Here is a 7143-nt window from a genome sequence, read left to right as displayed (position 1 = left end):
ACGGTAGACGGAATTGACGCTGTGTGTGTGTGTGTGTGTGTGCCAACACCACACACACACACACACACGCCCGCCCACACACACAGGCATCCACTCGCACCCATGAGCACACACTGTGTGCCCTGACCAACATACGGCGATACATTGGCGGCGGAAAAAAAAACTGTGACACATGCAGCGAAATCCTGACACACATCATGAGGCATGCGCTCGCATGCCCGTCTCCTCAGCCCACGCACGGGGCCCACTGGCCCATCATCCGTGTTTGGATAGGAAAAAAGAAAGGGAAAAAAAGCCGAAAAACGATTCGGAGCCGTTTCCGTATGCAGAAATGCGATGCAATTCCCTCGCTGCCAGAAGATGAGCCGGTGAGCGTGAGCGAGCAGAGAGAGGCGAGCGTGTGTGTGTGTGGGTGAGGGATTTTTAGGCCAGCAGTTTGGCAGCGAGGGGTGGGGGGAGGGTGGGTTGGGGAAGGCTGGCGCTGGTGGGCGGGCGTTTCGGCGTGGGCGGATGGGGGGAGGGGAGGGACGTGAGTGGGGGGGAGGGGTGGAGGGGGGCGTAGAAGAAGCCAGGGCTGCGAGGAATAACGATTCTCTCAAGGCTTCCTCGTTCTACGTTTTCCCGCTGTCTGCCCGAGAGCGACTCGGATGTGGTCCGGGTCTACATGCCCCCCTCGCGTGTCCCTGAGGCCGCGTGGCAGTGAGCAGGTCATACGAGCGGGAAAAATCGGTACACAAAGCGAGAGCCGTGCATGATTCATGCAGGTGAGGACCAGGCAAAGAGGGGCAGGTCTGCAGCAGGTTGGGATGAAGACAGGAGGGAGGAGAACCAGAGCCTGTGATGGGAGGAGAGGGGCTGGGAGGGGGAGGGGGGGGTGTACAGGAGAGAGGATGGAACGGAGGGTGGGAGGGAGAGGAAAGAGAGAGAGCGAGAGAGCGAGAGAGCGAGAGAGCGAGAGAGCGCGGAGTGTCTTCCCTGTGCCGCAGTGTGGTGGTGCCGTCTGAAAAGGGTTGCTACGTGCCCGCCGTTGTCTTCACTACGAATGACTGCTCTTGTCACCAGGATGACAAAGATATATTAGCCTGCATATATATACATATATATATTTATATATGTGAGTGTGCATGTTGGAATGCTCGTGTGAATGCTTGTGTGAAGGTTGACGCTGGAGATGGAGGTGGATGAGGTCAAATGAGAGGCACTACGCAACAGGTCCCCTTCGCATGTCGCCGGAGCCCGCTAATCGCTAACGCGGTTAGCTCGTTCTTTCATATTGATGAAACGTGGGTGCTTTTAGCACTAGGCTGAATATGCACCACGACATCCCTCGCAATGTTGACCCAGCCAATCCCCCTATGGGTGCTGAGAAACCAGTGGCTTGCAGTAAATCCATCGCACGTGTGAATTCGTACGTTGTGGGTGTTCCTAACATGGCTTCATAGATAGAGATATATATCGTCTATCTCAGAGATATATCGTCTATCTCCAAACACGCCAAAGCCATCTGTCAACAGCCCGCTGCTTCACTCTGTGGTAGCCTTGCCTCGACTCAATCCATCAGCCCTGCCACTGGGAGAACACCAGCCCTGCTGCGTGGGAGGCTGTCTCTGTGTTCCGGAGCCTTCTGATCTGTGGGTGCTCACACACACACACACACACACAACTCTGCCCAGTTCACACACACTCACATACAGGCAAGCATCACAAATGGGGAATGTAAGACGCATAAACGTCGATCTTTCATTTATTGGAAGCCGAGTGTGTCCGAATGTGTGTGTCGTGTGATTTTGTGTGTGTGCATGTTCACTTAAGAGTGTCGGGGATGGATTCATACTTCAATGGAGACCACAGAAAAGGAGCTGTGAGGAATTCGAAGGAGGGTTGAGACCCACTGTTTTGAGATTTCACCGTGAGAATGGTAGAACAGGGAAGGAGAGCGACCGATAACTGCAAGGGGTAAAGTGGTCCGGTGAACGCCACTATGGCGGACGATAGAAGAAGAGGATAGCACAGGACTGTGACTAGATGCACATAGATGGCGAGTGAGAGAGACAGAGGGAATGACAGGGTGAAAGAGAGCAAGAGATAAAGGGAGAGAGAGAGAGAGAGAGAGAGAGAGAGAGAGAGAGAGAGAGAGAGAGAGAGCGCGAGCGAGTGAGACTGGAACAAAGGATAAGTGGCGATAGGGGGATAGACTGAGGCAGTCAGAGGCTCAGTCTCAGTCCCTGGGGTCATTGTCAGCGTTTGCTTTAAACAGTGGATTATCTGAGCTCCCTCCTCCTCCACTGGGGACAGGTGGGGGGTGGGGAGGTGGAGATATTCCCTAGGAGATGAATAGATCAGGCAAGGCAACTCCAGAGTGCAGCACACGCACACACGCCATTGCGCTCCCCTTACGATATGCCTTTGCTCAGTACTCTCGGTGGCACCCCCTCCCTCCCTCCCTCTCCCCCTTTTCTCTTTGTATTGCTAATTTGGTGTGTCCAGACAGCTGGTGAGTGTGGAGGCTGAGCTCCAACGGATGAGTGGAGCACAATCCGCCGGCCCCCGTCGAGGTAGAGCAAAAGATGAGGGATGAGAAACCATATGAGAGGAGGAGGGCCAGGGAGGCATTTGAGACCAGGGGCGAAACCAAAGCCAGGGCATCTTGACTTTTTGAGGCAGCGATTGGACGACGAGTGTTGGCGGCTCTTTTCTGTCCGAGTTCGTTGTGAGACCCGTCGAATGTGGGCTTCCTCGAGTTGAGTTTATATGTGCTGAAGGTGCTAGGAATCATTTTGTGTATTTGTTCTTAGCTTCACACATACTCCCTATTACTAGTTTGTATCCTCTCTCTCTCTCTCTCTTTCTCTCTCTCTGTTTGTCTGTCTGTCTGTCTGTGAGGTGTCACCCCTCGTTTGGCATTGTCTGCGCTGATACTTTCCAGATCGGACCACTGTGCTCTAGACCCCTCCCCCTGCTCATACAACCGGCCAATCACAGGCCTAAGCTGTCTGTGCCAACAACCCGCATCTTGTGTCACTAGTAGACACAGACGTGTTGTCAGGATACACAAACACACGCACGCACAAACGGAGAGATAGGAGCACACTGCCGCAGCAAGTGACTGAAATGGAAACGTGTGGTTGTTTTCCTGCGTCATGTCACAGCCTGTCTAACACGCCATCGGCAACCTGGGTATACACACACACACACGCACACACTCATAGCATTGTCTTATTGCTGACCTCACTTTTTTTGGTTTTGTTGTTAGCTTAAACATCTCCAGGATTGCATACTTCTATCCTCCACTTTTTGTGTTGTGCTTTTGGCCTGACCCCGTCCCTGTCGGGCACAGTCCAGCAGAGAGCTGAACATGGCTCCTCCCTCTGTCGCAGTCTGAACCCTCCATTACACTCTCGCGGCCCAAGGGCCGCTGGTCAGGGCTTCTATTCCATTTGACATCAACCCAGAGGTTTCAAAGTTTGACGGAAAAAGACAAGTCATTCGCTCCGGGAAGGTTATCCAGCCTAGCCTTATCCACGCTCGTCCTGTGCCATTGTGTGTTATTCTGTGCTAGTCTAGCTTTTTATTTGCCCCTCAGTCAAAGCACCTTTGGAACTAGCGTCGGCATATCATTCTAGCCTAGCATTGGCGTGAATCTAACATGTTAGCTACAGTACCATTAGCGAGCGAACTCTCTTAGCATAATATGTTGAAATTTACAATATTATGCCTTACCACAAGCATAGCCCCAATTGCCTGTCGTAATAGCATGCCAGCCCGCCCTACAGTAGCCAGCATAGGACTCTAGTGTGTGAGGCGTAGGCTGCTCCCCTCCCCAGGATCCACTATCACTAAGCTGCCTCCTAATCGGGGACACGATGGTCGAGCTGATGATAATCTGCCCTCCATGCTGTCTGATACTGTAAGCAGATGACTTCCGGAGAAATCCTTTACTTCTCCATTTTTCAGGGTCTTTTTCTCCTCGTGGTCGAGCGGCGAGGGCTGGCCTCACAGCTCGTGGGATGCCGGCTACGTTTGGGCGGCGTTGTATTGCATTCCACTCTTAATCCGTTAACCTGTTTACTCAAAGACTTCCGATCCGTATGCGTCGCTCTCTCGTGAATTGGGGGAGAGTTGCTTTGCGTCATCGTCGGGAAAGCCAACCCGACGTGAACGTTTGCGAGGAGCTCGTCTCTTAATGGGTGTGCTGACTCGAACCGACCACGCGCTGGACTCTCTCAGCTGGGAGGCAAACGTCTTGCTCCATGCTGCTGTCTGGACATCTCCAAGCCGAGTAGGAGGAGTCTGGAGTGGGTGTGAGATGGGTTTGAAGTCTGGGTGCACCCCACCTTCACCCTCGTACGCGACCCCTCACAGGTGGCGAGCGAAACGCGGACCAACCCTCGTCCCCCCACCTCCACCCCTCCAACCCGCCTGAGTCATCGCACCATAAATAACCCCCTTCTGGGGAGTGCGGCCGGAACGAGACGGGGAAGTTGTTTATGTAGCAAATGTTATGGTGCTTTTCATCTTTTTTTTACATTGGCCTGTTTCCAGAGAGTGTTTACGTAAGGCCTGGTTCACTGTGAACTGGGGAAACAGGGTCAGGGTGTTTTTTAGTTGCAGCCTGAAAGGCCCTCACCAGAAACACAATGTGGGAGATACGAAGAGGCTGCTGATGACGGCAAACAAATAAACAAACAAACAAACAAAGGCACAAAGAAACTAACAGAACACCCAAGCTGTCACAGGAGTTTGTGTGCGTGTGTGTGGGGGTGGGTGGGTGGGGGGGTGTACAGTGGCTACGGGCCACATGTCCCTCCCCAGGGGACGGGGCGTAGGGGAGGGCCGTGGAGCGGCGCGGTGGAAGGGGGGGGGGGGGAGGAGACAGCTGTTTCATAACCAATCCCGCGCTCGCGGTGGAAAACAAAGCATCGCCAACCATCGCTTCATCTCGCCCGCCCGCCCCAACCTCTCTTTCTTTTCTGTTTCCATCAACCTCTCTCTCTCTCCCTCCCTCCCCTCTCCTCCTCCTCCTCGTCTCTGGGCTGGTCTCTGGGGGGGCCTGAGCAAGCCGTGGTCGGTATCTCGGCCTCGTCTGCATATTGCGGAGGTGGAGGGAGGGAGGTGAAGCCGCTGGAGCTGACGGGGGATGGGGGGGCTGGAGCTGGCGAGCGAGCGAGGGAGGGAGGGAGCTGGTGAACGGCAAAGCGGGGGAGAGAGGAGGAAGATGGTGGTGTTTTGGGCCGGGGCCTGGCAGAGTTTCAGAGCCTCGTCGTCTTGGAGACGTCCAGGAAGTGGAGGGGCCACACTTTGTGGCGCTCTGGAGAGAGCGACATCCTTCCTCCTTGTCCTTGAAGCTTGGTTCCCTACAGGAACACATGCACACTCACCGTCTTACGGGTCACATTGAGAGCACAGACACACACACTGTTAACGCACAGACACAGATACACACAGACCCTCCCAACCCATTTCACATAGATGCACACACACACACACACAATCCTATTGTTCCAGCTACACTGGAACTCGCACTCTGATTGGCTCCAAGCTGCAGGGGGAGGGCCTCTGTTTTGTCCTGACCTAAGCGGTCACTTCTGACGTCACACAGTCCCTCTGGACAACTGGCCTTTCGGGCCTGACAGCCCTCCTGGTGAGAGAGAGGGACATAGAGGTGACTCAGAGACAGCCCTTCATAGGTTACAGTGTTTTGGACCTACACGTAAGTCTTACCTGCCTCATATCATCACGAGGAGGGTACAACCTCACCTTTTCTTGTTTTAAATATCCACCGGTGTCCTCACGCTCAGCCCTGAGGGGACCCCCTTGGCTAGGCTAGGCTAAGATGGGTTTGGATGGACTATGCTGGCTGGGGTTGGTTGGGTGGAATTAGGTTAGGCTTGGCTAGGCTACGCTAGGCTAGGCTATGCTACGCTAGGCTAGCACGGCTGACTCACAACTTTAAGCCCCGGGATTGGAGGTATTTTTAGCTCTCTGGGCCACTCTGACCCCTCCTTCATCCATGTGTGACCTCCAGTAAGTGTCCCTCCTCCGAGCTCTCGTGAACGAGAGGTAATCTCTCTCGTCTCCCTCTCGCGTCCCCCTTCTCTTCTCTCTCTTGCTCTCCCTCCCTCCCTCCCTCCACCTCCTGCACGACCCCTCCCTTCCGCAGGCGCCATTGTTGTGTCCGATCCACTATTTCGCTAACTTTTACCGAGGCTCGCTCGTGCTTTTCCACTTTTCCCTCGTACGACTTGTTCCTTCCCCCCCGTCTCTCTCCCTCCCTCACTCGCTCGCTCCCTTCTCGCTTGCTTACCCGCCTCTTTTTTAATTAAGCTATTAAGCTGCCGTTAACAGCTCACCTGTTTTCATAGATCACATCCTGGTAATGAGCTTGAAGGGAATCACACCTCTTTTTTCTCTTTCCTCCTTCAGTCAGCATTTCCTTCTGTCAGACGCTCAAAGGCAAATCTCTTGTCTCGACCTTTGGGGGATAACAGGGGTCCTGTTCGCCGTCGAGTGTGTGTGTATAGATGAGGTCCGAGTCCAGGACCAAGTCCAGCAAGGCTCACATAGATTGGATATGTCTGGATTAAGGAAGTATTCAGGGGATACACCTGAGGTGATTTGATGCACTTGTAGTCACAACCACCTGCTGAATTGAGTGCCTGTGTGTTTGTGTGTGTGTGTGTGTGTGTCTGTGATGCAGCTTTCTCTTTGTACTTTGTCTCAGGGCAGGATACAACGCTGCTTTGATCACACATACGCACACACACACGCGCACAACTCTTGGGGCTGACTAAGTGACAATGAGGATTCCACAGCACACGCACACACACACACACACACACACACACACACACACACACACACACACACACACACACAGTGCTGCCTTCCTACTCCTATTGTCTGTCTCTTAGACAACATGTTTACGAGAAGTTAAATCAAAGCTTTCTGTCAAAGTTCCGTATCACTCTCGAGGCAACAATCATTCTTGTTGTTTGTATTCTGGGGACATCATCCAATTTGGGAAACATTATTTACTGTGCTGATGGGTTCATTATTTTATGGCCCTAGTCGTGATGCGTGCTGGATTTCTTCAAAATCGAATCCCCACAGGTTTAAATCGAAACATTCCCCTTAATATATTCC

The sequence above is a fragment of the Hypomesus transpacificus genome, chromosome 11 (assembly GCF_021917145.1).
Source record: "Hypomesus transpacificus isolate Combined female chromosome 11, fHypTra1, whole genome shotgun sequence".
Taxonomy (NCBI): Eukaryota; Metazoa; Chordata; class Actinopteri; order Osmeriformes; family Osmeridae; genus Hypomesus; species Hypomesus transpacificus.
Note: the sequence above shows the minus strand (reverse complement) of the source record.